Raw genomic sequence first — 15,248 nt, 5'->3', positions numbered from 1 at the left:
TTCAATACCATTTGTTTTCCCTGATATAAGGCAACCTTCAAGCAAAATACAGAAACAAACAAGTATATGCGTATTTCCCCATAAATGAGCTGTTTAATGGAGACTGGAGTGCTAGGAAGCAAAGAAGTGCTGCATTATGCATCTGTACTCCCAAATAAAGGAAGGCATGTCAGTGAAACAGCTAAGTGGAACTTGATGATCTGATGCTAGGTTTTCTTCCGTTACTCAGACTTACAATGTCATGAAACACATACATGACAGGATGTTGGAATTGTGACCTCAGCCGGAGGATTGTATTATTGTGGTAATACGGGAGAAAATAGTTGGGGCAGTGGAGAACGGGGAGAGCGGAAGAGGAGGCAAAAGGGGGAAGCCCTAATCCTATAAAACTGCATAATAAAAAGAATAAAAACAATAAAGATACATGCATAAGATAGAAATTTGTATTATAAAGTGAACATCTATAAATTTATAATGTATGATATATAACATTCATAGAATTTATAATATATTATACATATATATGAATAAATGTACAAGCAATAACTTGAAGACATTCACGGAAAATGGAATTTTAAAAAGTTTATTTTGCTGCCAAAGATACTGAAATCCATGCACATGAGAAGTGCTCAGAAAGTTCATGGGAAAGGAATATTCTGAAAAAAAAATCATGCTTGGTTTCCAAAATTTTTTCATATGCTAAAATGAAGTTAGATTTCTAATTGCATTTTCCCACAGAACTTTGGAAGTTTCCTGTGAGTGTGTGTGTGAATGCATGTGTCCTTTCTCTTGGCAAGCCTCGATGGCAGCACCCTGGAGCACTCGGTGCCGGCTCCACGTCACTGGAGTTGCCATTGACTTGACTCCTGAGCAGGGCCGAGGAGGGTGGCATCTCACCAGCCAAGCCTCTTTCCCAGCTGGCTTCTCTGGGAGAGCCAATGCGTGTACCTCTAAGGTTTGCATTTCTAGTCCGGAAGGGGCTCCAGCGCAGTTGTTTCTCACTGTAGAGAGAGTCTCCCTTTCTTTCTGCTCGCAGGAGGCCAGGTGCACTTCTGTGGGGGAAGGTCCACAGCTTGAGCAGAGACCTGATCTCCCCAGGGAATGTATGCAGACATCATGTCCTCACTCACACATCTGTTGCAGGTGACGTGGACACACACGTGGCTTCCTGGTCCCTGTACGGCTTCTGACACAACGTGTCCCTTGTCCTTCATTTATATTTAGGAGTGGGATGATGTTTACATTTGAACAGCCTTGTACGGGCCTGGGAGCTGGAGGAGAAGGAGCCCTTACAGGTACCAGCACAACACGTGACTTCTTGTCTCACTTAAAAATAATAGAAACTCAACTTATAAAGAAAATAAAACTGGTAATGAACAAGCGGAGTGACAGGGCTGGCTGACAGTGTGACTCCACTGTGAGAATTTACACTGAACTGTGTTTATGACGTTGCCATGGCTTGATGCTAAAAGCGGGGACAGGTAAAAGAGCCAAGTTGGTTTCTATTTTTAAACCTTGGACTTCCTCTCATCCTTAAAATAGGAAAGAAGCATGAAAGGTAAAAGCTAACAGAACACATGGGATGGAAACTTGGATGTGGTTTAAATCTTGGAGATTCTGGTAATAAAGTGAGGGGGAAATTGGCATCTTGTCACTCATGGCTTTCCTAGGAACGTGTCGGAAGTGGTCCAGCCCATTCACTCCTGCAGACACCACTGACCACGTCAAGGGGCTCACGGGACATCTCGTGTTCCACATGTCATGGAGACGGATGCATGGATGGGTGTTGCTCTGCTGTGCCGGCTCTCCTGTTTCTGGACTCATCTCGGTGTTGCCTCTGACACTGCCCTTGGTAGGAGGGAAATGGAGTCATCTAGGAAGCCGTGGCAGCTCTCAGTTCAACGCTGAACTCAGCTGGAGAGGGTGGGGGTAGAGTTGATCCAGCGGAGCATGCCTGAGAGTGCGGAGTGAGGTGTCCCCCACCTGTCGAGTAGGCCAGGGTCAGAGAGCAAGCAGTTAGGACAGTTTGAGCAGCAAAAAAAGTAGCCCTGCACTATAACTGAACGAATGGATGCGGTGAGTGCATGAGCCTCCCTCAGACAAATGAATGATCGAATAAGTGAGACAAGAAAGGAGAGAAGGTGACAAATCTCCCAGATGGAACGATTCCCAGTGATTTGTCTGATGGCCTCCATTCAGGATGGGCAGTCTTGTCCCCTGTGCCCTTCCTTCCTCTTTGTGCATTGGACCCAATGTCCTGCTTCCTAAAACTAGAGTGTGGAAAGGGAGAAAGAGTGACTCAACAGTCGGCACACCTGGCAAGCACTCCTCTCTGCAAGCCGTCACATCCTTGTCACCAGGAGAAGTTAGGTGGACGTCATGTGTGCCCTGACCGGGTGTGGTGAGAGGGTCTTCACGTTGTAGTGTTCCTCCCCCACGCCCACAATGGCATTGTGAGTTTTGGTAGTATTTAATCATGAGAAAAACATCAGACCAACCCAGCCTGAGGGCTGCCTTCTCAGGTCTCAGAACTGCCCCAGGTCGTGAAAACCATGGAGAACTTGGGCAACTCTTTGACCCTGGAAGACTCGGTGGGCACTGTTCCTGAAGGCAGTGTGTTGCCTGGATGAGATCCTGAAGGGAGAGGGGAAGAAGTGAGAATGCCTACCTGAATACAAAGTCTTTGTTTTTTTAAGATGTGCCAGCGTCAGTTCTGAGTCGTGAGAGCTGCACCCGGTGATGTAAAAGTATGAAGACTTCTGGATGATTTTCCTAGAGGAAAGCTTGCTCTCCTGTCTGTATAATCTGTAAACCCAAGATTACTTGAAACAAGTGTTTTCTTACAAATAGACTGTGTGTACACTCCCAGGATGCCCCAGGACGCTCCTGAGGAATGAATGCAGCTTGAGTTCTCGCTGAACACCTCTCTCTCTGAGGATCTTCATGATGCGCAGTGCTTTTCCTTGTCCATGAAGGGGACCGTGGTTTGAGTATGCACCCCTGCAGGTCCTGTGCTTGGAACCTTGATTGCTGGTGTGAGTGTTGAGGGGTGGGACTTGAAGGGATTTGACCAAGCCTCCTGGGCTGCCTCCTGGTGGGCTCCTGTTGTTCCTGCTCCCGGGGTTCGGCCACTTTCCCCTCTCTTCCTCTTACTGTTCTGCTTTGTGCTATGGGAAGGTGCACCCAGAAGACCCTTGGCAGGTGCAGGCCAGAGTTCCTCGGTCTATAGAGTTGTGTGGGAAAAAAAACCCCACTCTGCTCTTTAGCAAATACTTCATCGCAGATATTCTATTGTAGCAGCATAAAAATATGCTAAGACGAAGGGGTTTTTCTTATACCGTGAGAGAAACGAAGCCTCTTGGTCTTCACCCTCTGCAGCCATGACATGGGGTGTGCCATAAAGAAGATAAACCATGCAGCTGAAGTCACGGTGTCTCCTCCGGCAGTGATTGAGGTCATAGCAACCATCAGGTTATTCCAGGAGTCTGTGCTTCCTAAGAACTAGAGAGACGGTCTCTAAAGTTAAAGTCCTTGCGGTAGCCTCCCTTCCCACGCCCTTCTCCAGCCTCCTCCCCGCAGGGATAGCCAGATCAGCCAGATACCCAGCTTTTCTTGTGGTAATTGCTTCCCAAGGGGCTCCTTCTTCCTCTTTCTGGACTCTGGAGGATGTTGGCCTGGGGGTATACTTCCCCTGAAGGAGTTACTTAAGTCCCAGGGGATCGCACATCCCCATCCAAGGCTGGGCCAGCAGGTGGCACTCACCCAGCCAAGGCTTCGGGCCGCCAGACAGCTCAAAGGCTTTGAACGACTCACAGGAGGCGTTCTGGCCACCTGACCTGCACCCTCCAACAAATAAACACTCATACTGATAAAGTTTCTTGAGGTTAAACTGAGTAAGTCTCCATTTTTCATCGGCTTTTCCACCAAACACCAGGCAACTGTATAGCCAATAAATGTCTTTCTGATTGCTTTCCAAAGAATGAAAACATTTTCACTATGACATAAGTAAAATGTGATAAGAAAAATCAATATGGAACAAAGGTATTGCATAACCCATAGTTAAACAGAGGGTTGTATATCATTGCCCAAGATAAGGTGTGCTTTCAGCTGTGGCTGACTCTGGTTGAGGCACTCCCGTCTTCACCATCCACAAAAATGTCTCTCTTTGCTGTGTGGACTTAGAAAATTTCCATTTCCCTTGATTTGCTAAGAGCTGTGCAATTTGCCAGAGGTTTTTTGGCTGCTGTGGGCCATGTGTTGTCAATTTCTTGGAACCACAGCTTCTCTGTCAAGGCACTTCTGCTGTGAAATGCGCCTGGAGGCTTGGATCAGCGCCTCAAGAAAGCAGGAAGATTATACAAGCACAGACCGGTTCCCCGGCGGGCAGCAGGAATCACCTGCTCCGTTAGCCACTGAGAGAGCTGGGTTTTCTCCTGATGACTAAACTCCTGCAGGACTTTTTACCAAAGTTGTTGGAGGGGTTGGAGGGAGGATGGCAAAGGGAATAAACGAAGAGAGAAATTGGCTTGACCACAGAGACTGTGTTTTAAGGAGAGAGGGAATGGAGCCGTAATGACGTCACTTGCAGCTGACCAGGCCCTGTGTGAGGTAGGCGGACATCACGTTTAGTGCCATGAAGTGGATCTTGGTAGTCACAGGACAAAACTCAAGTCAGTGTTACCAGGACATGTGAGGGTGAGCCTGGGCACCTGCCCTCTTTTCATGCCATCCTTTTCTTTCCCTTCCTGAAGCTGGTGCCAAGCCATTACCTCTTCCTGTCCACATCTCCCAAGGCTACTCCTGTACCTGGAATTCCTGCCACTTCCTGGACTTCTCCTCTGTCCACCCCAGCACTCCCCTCCCTGGCTGGACCTACAGGATGAGGAGCAAGCAGGGTGTTTGTAGATTCAATACTTCACGTCAGTACTCCTGTGCACATTAACTCCTAGATACCACAGCGTCAAAACTGCAACACATTTTAAACTTCATTCAGAAGCGTTACGACTTCAGAAGGCTCAAGGGACAAAGGAATGAAAGGATAAGTGTATTTTGGTGGAAAAAATGTCTTGAAACCCATGCTTAGTTGGTTTATAATATGTACTTTGCACGAGCGTTCTGCAGACCACTGTGTCCAATCAGAATGATGCATGTGCCGTGTGACCGTGGAGATCCACGTGGCTGATGGTAGCTAGGACAGGCCTCAGCCTGGAAAGCTCTGTAGTCTGTCCCAGGGCCCTCTGCCAGCCCGTCACTTCCTGCCTCATCCTGTCATTTGCTGATGCCTCTGTTCTGCCCACCTTCCACTTGCCTTCTGCAGGCCTGTGTGTGTCACTTGTGGACTCCGCGTCCGTGGCCTTCCTCTGATGCCTGAGGAATCTCCAGGTGGATGTGCTGCGCTAGGCGCAGGCCACATGTTCCATATGGCTTCACTTCTGCCTGTCTCCCAGGGAACACAGGACCACCTGAAACAGAGAGTGAATGTGACGCAGACTGGACAGGAAACACCCAAGAGGTGCTTGGTGGCTCAGCTGAACGCTCTGTGACAAAGTCATGATTCCAGTTGTCATTCTGTATGGATTCTGTGACAGATTGTGACAATTCATTGTTGTTGAAAAGAGGAAGTTCTAATGGTTAGGTTGAAAAAATGGGGAATATATTGGGTCACCCTATAACGTGGCTACATAGGGACATGGCTGAATTGTGGCTAGGGATTGCCATAGTCAGGATGGGAATTGAGAGACCATAATGATTATGTGTCTGCCTTCTGTTTTTGCGACAAAATGTCACAGATTGGGCCACGTAGGAACTTCAGGGGCACAGAAACGCTGGTTTTAGAATGTTGTTTATTTTTGGTTGAAAAGAGCTTTGAAGAGAATGCTCCATATGCTTAGCTTTAAAGAAAAAATGTAGAAGATAAAATGGGTAACTGGGTTAAGTCTGATATACTTATGAGAAAAATCTGAAAAATACTTGAAAGTTCCAAAGCTTCAAGCTATAATGAAAGACATAAGAACAAAACTCTAAGATCAATGTTTGTGTGAAAGAAAAGACACCAAGAAATATGAACATTCAGCATTGAATAGCACTGATTTTTTTGGCCCTTCCTATACTATTGCATAGGGAAATAAGTGCTCTTCAATTAGTTAATAAATGTAAGAATTTTGGCAGAATGTGAATGGTAAGGAAGGAGGTGTCTAGCTACTCAGCTTTTGCCAAATACGTACACCCCGCTGTGTCATTAGCTGAGAGGGACAAAGAGTGCTGAGTCCTGGGATAGTCAGCCAGAGGCTGTTCCTGGCTGTGTCACCAGTGGACCAGTCAGCGTCACTGGGTCACTGTTAGGGCATCTGAAGATCTCAGTGGAATGCCAGTGACGGCCGGCTTTTCACTGCGTTGGTATTCTGAGTGTTTCGGTTCTGGATGTCCAGCGGATTTCAGGTCAGCTTCTTCATCTCCGACGGGACAGAGCGTCAGCCCAGCAAGGAGTCAACCCTCGGTGGATGCACTTGACAACCCCTCTTAACAAATTTTGCTTGTTTATTTGGAAGGCAGAGTGACAGAAAGAGAAGAGAGAAGTAACTTCTACTTATCAATTCACTCCCCAAACATCTGCAAAGCTGGAGCTGGGCCAGGCTGAAAGAAAGTCAGGAGCCAGAAATTTGGCTTGGGTCTTCTGCGTTTGTGGCAAGAACTCAACTGCTCCGACCGTCCTGTGCTGAATCCCAGGGTGCACATTAGCAGGATGTTGGATCAGAAGCAGAGGCAAGACTTGGTCCCTGGCATGTGGACATCCCAAATGGTGACATAACACACCCATCTCATTCTCATTAACAAACCCAATGCCCCCGCTTGTGCCTCAGCGTCTCATGAACTTCCCTGATTCTCATTACCTCTAGATATGGTTGATATGTGAATTTTGTGACTATGTTTCCAAACGCATGAACTCTTGGGTAGGTAGTTGAACTGGAACAGTTACAGTATAGCACAAATCAGTTTGCTTAGACATTGGAGGGCAGGTTCCAGGGCTACATTCAGCTCTGTGGTAGAATGCAGCTAAGCTCAACAAGAATCACTCTTCAAGAAAGAGTAAAATAAGACCTTAGGAGGATGAAAAGGAACTCTTTGTGATATAAAACTGAAATAGTTCTAACTGGCGCTGAGTTAGAACTGGGTGATGGGGTATCAGACCACTGATCACCTGCATAGTGTTTCAGTAGTTCATCCTTCAGAATCTTAACAACCTGACATTCCTTTTTAAGAGTTTGTTCATTCCCACAGACTGGGATAGAGTCTGAATGTGGTTCAAACCCAAGCCAGGAACCTGGAATTCCATCTGTGTCCTCCCCCCCATGGATGGGAGGAGCCCAGACACAAGGGGTATCAGGTGCATTAGCAAGGAGCTGGATCGCAAGTGGAGCAGCCAGTATGCAAGCTGAGTTCCTGTCTGGGTAGCGGGTGTCACAGGGAGTGTCTTTATCTGCTGGATCAGGCCCCAGCTGCATACAACGGTGCCTTCGTTCTGGAAATTACCTGTATACTCTGAACTTTGTATCTCTCTTCTTTTCAAGCTCTGGTGTGCAAGCTGTGTATTTGCGTGTCTGCCCTTCTTAATCTGTAAGTGTGAAAAACATTTGTCTTAGGTGAAATATTAAATTGTTTAAAAAGGTGTCTCAATTTGTGACTTATTTATATCACAAAATAATGAGTATCACCCAAAAGAAAGCAGATTCTATATTTTTTCTTTGTATTTATTTTTATTATTATTTTCCATGACACAGTTTTGTAGGTATAGGGATTTCTTCCCTCCTCCTTGCCTTGCTTCTTCCTTGTTTTTCCACCATATTATCACATTAATACAATCCTTCATTAACAGTTGCATTTTAATATTTTGCTATTTAAGGAAGTCATGGCATTGTAGGTAAAGACAAAGGTAAAAAACCTCATCTTCTATTTTCAAGGTGTCTGTTTCATTGGGAGTCCTCCTTTCATTCAGGAGTAGATATGCATACTGCAATGTATCGTCACTTCCTGGGATGCTCTGTCCTTTATACAGTTCATCTACTTCATTATCCATGTATAATCATTTTGTATTTTGTGTGAAGGTTGTCTTATGTTAGAGAGAACATGCGATGTTTGTCATTTGGGGACTGGCTTATTTCACTGAGCACGATGGTGTGCAGTTGTGATCGTTTTGGCCCTCAGGGAGTATTTCTGATGGAAACACTAAAGGGAATACTGCCTTTTTGAAAACAGAAAAAGGAGTTTAAGTGATTTTCTTCCTCCTCTTTAAAAAAGCTGGCAACTGTGCGTAGCTGGTGACTCTCGACTCCGGTGGAGCATCCGGCCAGGCTGTAAACATACCCAGGTCCACTGGGCCCAAGTGGTGGCTCAGAAAACCCATGGCCTGCGGGAACACCTCATCCGGGCCTGTTTGTAAGCTCGCTGCTCCCTGAACTGAGAAGTCTGCATGGAGCACCGGAGGATTTTCTTACTAGACAATATCCGCCAGAACGCAGTTGCTTCATGGCCGTGGTTTTTGTCTTTCTTTTTGAGTCAGAGATCTTGCTGAGTGGCTGCAGCTGCCTGCGTGTGCACAGGCCTTCCTGCTGCCCGGGTTTGCTCTCTGACTCCCTGCTGTGACTCGAGGGCACAGGCCTGATAACCCAGGGTGAAGTTTCATTCGCCCCTTGGCCACTGCACTCTCTGGCAGGAGGGGGTGCCTTGTCATGCCAGGAAAGAAAAAAAGGCAAGAGAAAGGGCAGGCTGGCCTTGGTGAAGTCATCCAATAAAGGTTAACAGCTGGGTGGTGACACCTGCTCACACGACTGTGGGGAATATGCGGGCAGCTGGGCAGTGCCTGCTCCTGTTGCCTGTCACGGTGCTGGCAGGAAGAGGTGACCCATTTATTTTTAGCAGGGGGCAGTCATAATAACCCAGCTCTTAGCTTCATTCAAGGCAGGCCGGAGGGCTCTTGGGAAGTTTGTCAACACCAACTTTCCGAGTAACGAAGGCGTGCTTTTCTCCTGAAAGGAAAGAACCTCACGGTCGGTCGGGGTTTTTCCTCCTGACAGTCAGCCTGCAAGTGGAGAAGTGGCCAGCCTCGGGCTCCTTCTCCGGGTGCGTGGGTGCTGCAGCCCTCGGCTCCCTTATTATTTTTGAAGCACAGAGATGCCTGAAGGTGAGGACTTTGGAGCAGGCAAAAGGTAATGATGAGAAATGCTTTTTCTTCAGATTATTTCATGTGCTGGTGATCTTTTTAAAATACTATATTAAGTTGTAAAGGAGTTTAAGAGTTGGGAAAAAATGGGAAGGCAAGCCATCATAATTGCTTGAAATGGAGTTTTCTAAGAGATGGAGCAGTTGAAGAGAGACAAAAGTAACTTCATGGTCTTAGAAACGTGCAAGTGTTGGTGAGTGAGGACGTGATTTTTGTACAGTGTTGAGTTTACTTGAGTTTACTTTTAACTTTAGTCTACCGTTGTTGGAAATGTAAGCCAGGAAAGAACTAAAAGATACATTGGCATTTTAAAGACTTGTTGAACATTTCTTTTAGGTTAAATATTAAACCAATATGTCAATGTAGATGTTCCAAAACTTTTTTAAAGATACTCTTCTTTGAGTTCACTAATTGTGTTGGTGTCTTCTTTCCTGTCCGTGTCTGTGAGAGAGGATTGAGAAGCAGAGAAAGCAGGCAGCAGTTCCTGCTAACAGGAGCCTGCCTGGGCCTTCACTCAGTGTCCGTGCTGGCCACATTGTTCTTAAGAAAACTTGTTTGAATCACCTAGTTGTCTTTCTGGAAATTTGAATTGGGGTCAGATATGAAATTCAGAAACAAAATTATTGAATCAGTAAGGAGATCATTGACAATTTATTACAAAGCAGAAAACCATAGCTCTCAGGGAGAAGAGCCCCAAATTCTATTCTGTCCTTGCGTTAAAGACAAGCACCCCATTTTCAGCTGTGGGTAGGTGGAACGTGTTTGTACGTGTGGTTGTTATCAACGTGAATGATGTCCTTCAATGCTACTCTTTCTCTGTGGCTTTCTGGCTTCCGCTTGCTTCTCAATTCCTTTCCAGTACTTCAAGAGACGTTAAGGTGACATTTAGGTGAACAATGCAACAGCTTTCTATATAGTGTGAAGCCTTGAGTCACCAGAAGGTGACATTTATAAAGGTGTCCAAGGCAGGATATGGATTAACGAATCAGTTAAGGAAATAATTGCAGAGAACTTTCAACGTCAGTCTTGATTCCAAGATGACAGGCCGATCTACTGGGATTGCATATACAAGCTCCATGACATTTCTTTCTCTATTATTGTTATTATTATTATTATTATTATTATTATTATTATTATTATTGGATAGTCAGATATACAGAGAGGAAGAGAGAGAGGAAGATCCTCCGTCCGTTGATTCACTCACCAAGTGGCCATAACAGCCAGAGCTGTGCTCAATCTGAAGCTAGGAGCCAGGAACCTCCTCCCCAGGGCCTCCCATGCGGGTGCAGGGCCCCAAAACCTTGGGCCGTCCTTGACTGCTTTCCCAGACCACAAGCAGGGAGCTGGTTGGGAAGTGGGGCCTCCAGGATTAGAAACCTATCCATATGGGGTGCTGGAGTGTTCAAGGCGAGGACTTTAGCTCTGCTAGGCTACTGCGCCAGACCCAAGCTCCATAACATTTCTTCCTTCCCCTCCCTCCCCCTCTCCCTTCCTTCCTTTCTTGCTTGAATGATCTGTCTTTTATTTATAAAAAGCCACATGCAGTTGTCTTCTAGCTTGAATATTATGGTACAGTGAGCTGTCAGCCTGGCTTCTTGTAAGGTGGGAGATGGTGTGCATCCTTACTGGGGTCCTGGGAGTTCAGACCTTGCGACTTAGTGGTTGACTAGTTTACAAGGACATGAGGCCTGCCTGATCTCTGAGTGAGCAGGGATTTCTGTCATTCTGAATAGATACATTGTTGTCCCTATCCCAAGAGTGACACACAGGGCTGCAGTGCCACAGGCTCCACTGTGTGGCTGAACCTGGAACTTTCTCTTTTTCTCTGCGCACCAGCTCTCTGCATGGAATTGTGTACTAGATAGGGGCTCTTAAGAAATAATCATTAAATGGGATGTGTTTTTAAGCCAGTTTGACACTTGCAGTACATTGCTAGGGAACCGGAAAACTCTAGGGATGAAATGGATTGGCAGAAATGGAATAAGGTTTGCTTTAATGAAATGCAACATCATCACAATTAAATGGATAGAGTAAATGATAACAAATGTTTTGAACTAACAGATTGTGATAAACACTAAACAAGTGGGAATTTCTTCCAAAAATGTTTTACTGCTTAAAAGAATAAACGGGGAGAATTTATCACATACGCAAGCACACATAGCTAAGTATGTATTCTGTACACACACGTAGTGTTATTACCAAGGACTTCTAACATACTTGAGAAGAGCAAGTTCCCCGATGCCTGATTACATGCGCCCTCACCTCACTGTGTGTGTTCATAATCTTTGGTCCTTGACAGTCGGTGGTTTTCTGTACAGCATATGTTGTTCGACTTCATTTATTTTTCTCCTATCTGTACAGGAGGAGAGGGGGAGGGTTCAGAGCTATGCTAGAGAGAACAGATTACAATTAGGTAGGAGTTTAGTCTTGCTAAATGTGAGATTAAATGCTTTTAAATGAGTCCTTTGGTACCATGTCTACAAGAGAAATAACTATTATAAGTCTTGAATCTGCTGACAGACTTGTTCTTGGAGCTCGATTGCAGCATGTTCTGCTTGAATCGCATCCGGGTGCTTCTTCATGTTACTTTAGTCCTGCTTTGGAATTTGGTGACTGCCAGGGAGCTAAATCGGAGCTTGAGCTAGAAGCTTCACGAGGCATCAGGCCTCCTGGCGCTGACTGCTGCATGCACAGCTTGTCCGGTGACTTTGAGGCCTGGGGGGAGGGCAGGCAGGCACAGGGAGGACCCTTCCCCTGCCATTGGTGCTCTGACACTTAACACTCCAGTGAGAACCTGCGAAATCACTGCATTGTTTTTAGAGTTAAGAGGAAAGGAAAGAGAGCAAGACAGAATGCCATTCTGGAGCAGGTGAGAGGGCAGAAGCCTAAATTAGGAAGTCTTGGGTGCCAAAGCAGGGAGACAACAGAGGCATGGCTAGGGGAACTGACATGATCAAGAAGTAGGAGCGCAGATCGGTCCCAGCCAGAGGCCTGGCTCGCAGTTTCCTTCGTCTGCCTCATTTTGGGTTCCACCTCGGGGTGGCGGTGCAGGAGGCTCCATGAGATGTCTGCATAGCTTGGGTAGAGGAGTATGGATGGGTGTGTCATGAAGGGAAGTGGACTGGGTGCCAGAAATTCTCTCTTGCTTGTTCTCTCTCTTTTTAAAAGATAAATTTATGTATTTGCAAGAGAGGGGTGAGGAAGAGAGAGATCTTCCAACCACCTTCACTCCTCAAGTGGCTGAGATATCCTGGTTAGGCCAGGCCAAAGCCAGGAGCCAAGAACTCCATTTTGGTCTCCCACACGACTGGGAAGGTCCCAGAAGTATCTGAGCCATCATCTGCTGCTTTCCCAGTGGCATTAACAGGAAGCTGGATTAAAAGTGGGGCACCTCGGATTCCAGGATTCCAACCTGCACTCTGTTATGGGAAGTGGACATTGCAAGATTAGAATTAGAAAGGGAGAGACAGGGAATTTCCATCCGCTGGCTCACTTTTCATATGGCTGCAACAGCCAGACCTCATCCAGTCTGAAGACAGGAACTCCTCCTTCTCTTTCATCTCCCCCTTCTTCTTCTAAAGATTTATTCTTATTGGAAAGACAGATTTACAGAGAGAAGGAGAGACAGAGAAAAAGATCTTCCATCCACTGGTCCACTCTGCAAGTGGCTGCAATGGCCAGAGCTGAGCTGATCTGAAGCCAGGAGCCAGGAGCCTCTTCCTGATCTCCCACGTGGATGCAGGATCCAAGGCTTTGGACTGCCCTTGACTGCTTTCCCAGGCCACAAACAGGGAGCTGGATGGGAAGTGGATCCGCCGGGACACAAACTGGCACTTACATGGAACCTGGGTGTGTACAAGGCAAGGATTCAGTCACTGGGCCATCGTGCTAGGCCCATGAAGACTGGATCTTCTGGTTCTCCCGCAGATGCTGGGATCCAAGCAGTTGGGTCACCTTGTGCTGCTCTCCCAGTGCATTAGCAGGGAGCTAGCTCAGAAGTAGAGCTGCCAGCACTGCATACAGAAGCTTTACCCATTGTGGCACAGTGCTGGCACCGCAGTCAGTGTCTTAACCGGCCCCATGAGGTCTGAGCTCTCATACATGTTGATAAAGCAGCGCACTGACCACAGGTGGCTGTGTTCACACAGTCAATGGTTCACTCAGTGTGTTATTTACGGGGTTTTGAATCTCTGCCAGTTGCTGTGCCCAGTGACAGGACGTGGGGCTAGTCCCTGCTGTCCTAAAGCATGCAGCCTGAATTGGTGGAGATGGAGCACAGGGTGGACACACTAGGAAATAAGAGGGGTTGGAAACTTAGGGGAAGAAAATGCCGAATGGTTTTACCCAAGAGTGCTGCTGTGTGGCATGGGTGGGGCTGCGGTAGGGGGTGGGGCAAAAACAAAGAAGCTCTTGGTTCTGGGCTGCGACTGTTGACATTGCAAGTGACCGTAGGAAAGGCTGGGTGTAGACTGATGACGCCACTGGGTTGCTGGAAGTGCAACTTTGCTATTCAGTTCCAGCCACTCACAGTCCTCTTTGTTACTCATCTCTTCTGAACCGCTGAAGTTGCCATGTATTTGGTTTGTAGAAACAGGAAATGTTCCTGTTTCTGGGTTACCAAGTTTCTGGGAGCAGTGGCATTTAGTCTGGCTGTTGAGTTGCTGGTTCCCACATCGGAGTGCCTGGCTTCAATTCCCAGCTGTGACTCTCAACTCTAGCTTCCAACCATGCAGAAGCTAGGAGGCTGTGGTGCTGAGTTAAGGCTTCCTGCCGCTCATGTGGGAGACCTGGGTTGTATCTGAGTTCCCACTGCAGGCCCAGCTCAGCACTGGCTGTTGTGTGCATCTGGGTAGTGAACCAGTTCGTGGGAGCAAATTCTCTCTCCCCTTCCCTTCTCTCTTTCTCGCTCTACCTCTCCTCCTCTCTCTCACCCTCTCTCCTTTTTCCTCTCCCTCTTTTCTCACCCCCTCTCCTACTCCTTTCCCCCCTTCCTCTCCTTTCTCTCCCTTTCTCCTCCCTCCATCTCTCTCTCGTCTGTCTCCTATTCCTTCTCTTTCTCTCTCTTCACCTTCCCCATCCTGGCTGTTTTAACTCTCAAATAAGTAAGAAAGAAAAAAGACATTTTTCTATAAAAAAAGAGAAAACCAAAGGTCCTTTACAAGTGCAATGGCCTAGTTAGTGTTTGGAGATGTTATTAGCAATTGTCTTGAATTTTGTTTCTGGAAGGCTTAAAATAAGTTATTTGAATTTACTCTTCAACCCAGTAGCTTTAATAATTCAGTTGGCTGGATTATAGGCATAATTTTCACTGTTGGTAAAACTTGTCTTTTGGAGATACCATTTCTTATAAATACAGGGTGAGGATGAGAAGTCTCACCCGGAAATCTGACCAGGCTGCTGTAAGTCAGGCTTCTTGTCTTGACCTTCAGTTGAAATGAATTCAGATGAGCAAAAATATCTCAGTGTTGGAACAGTTGAAAAAGCCCTCGTGCTTCCTTCAGGAGGGAAATAGGCACAGAGAGATGACATACACTGAACCCACATATCCCTGAGGTGACATGCTTGTGATTCAAAGGCAGGTGTCTGACCCTTGAGTCTATGCTGTTTAGACATTTGTGTGATCTGATGGTGACAACACAGCAGGCAGGTTGGATACTCAGGAACAAAGTCTGTATGGCTCAGAAAGTCGGGATGTTGCCACTCAGGGAGGAGGGGGGTAGTATGTGGAGACCCTTGCTGGGTCCATGAGGTGCTGGTATGTTGACTTTGTTGGGGAGGGCAGCCCTCACCTTCAGCATTTGCTGATTCTGGTGCAGTCAAGTCCAAGCCACCCACAGGAGCTCACCGGAAATTCAGTTGCAAAGAGAACCATAGCAGTGATTCTCATGAGCTTGTGTGGAAGTGGTTGTGGGTCATGGATAAGAACATTGAGTTGTCTTGTGCTACGTCTTCACGTGTACCTATTTTCCCCCGAGGCGCACTTAGATATTCAATAGAGATTTGCTGAAGGGGTTACTGATTTTTCTTCTTC

At 46.6% G+C, this 15,248-nt stretch overlaps 1 protein-coding gene across 2 annotated transcripts in view; it reads left to right on the top strand.

Moving 5' to 3' along the window:
- RETREG1 (reticulophagy regulator 1) overlaps nucleotides 1-15,248 on the top strand; it is a 93,611-nt gene that overhangs the window by 50,799 nt on the left and 27,564 nt on the right. Inside the window, exon 1 of one of the 2 annotated variants that reach the window (XM_040977427.1) lies at nucleotides 9,183-9,203. The exons of the other annotated variant lie outside the window; for it this stretch is intronic. The gene's annotated coding sequence lies outside the window, so the exon portion shown is untranslated. Of the gene's footprint in view, nucleotides 1-9,182; nucleotides 9,204-15,248 lie in introns of those variants that run through there. 2 annotated transcript variants of the gene reach the window in all.

The sequence above is a fragment of the Ochotona curzoniae genome, unplaced genomic scaffold (assembly GCF_017591425.1).
Source record: "Ochotona curzoniae isolate NIBS_2020 unplaced genomic scaffold, NIBS_Ocur_1.0 contig_2754, whole genome shotgun sequence".
In the NCBI taxonomy this organism is placed as follows: Eukaryota; Metazoa; Chordata; class Mammalia; order Lagomorpha; family Ochotonidae; genus Ochotona; species Ochotona curzoniae.
The sequence above is the reverse complement of the archived record's forward strand: the minus strand, read 5'-3'. Positions and strand labels throughout refer to the sequence as shown.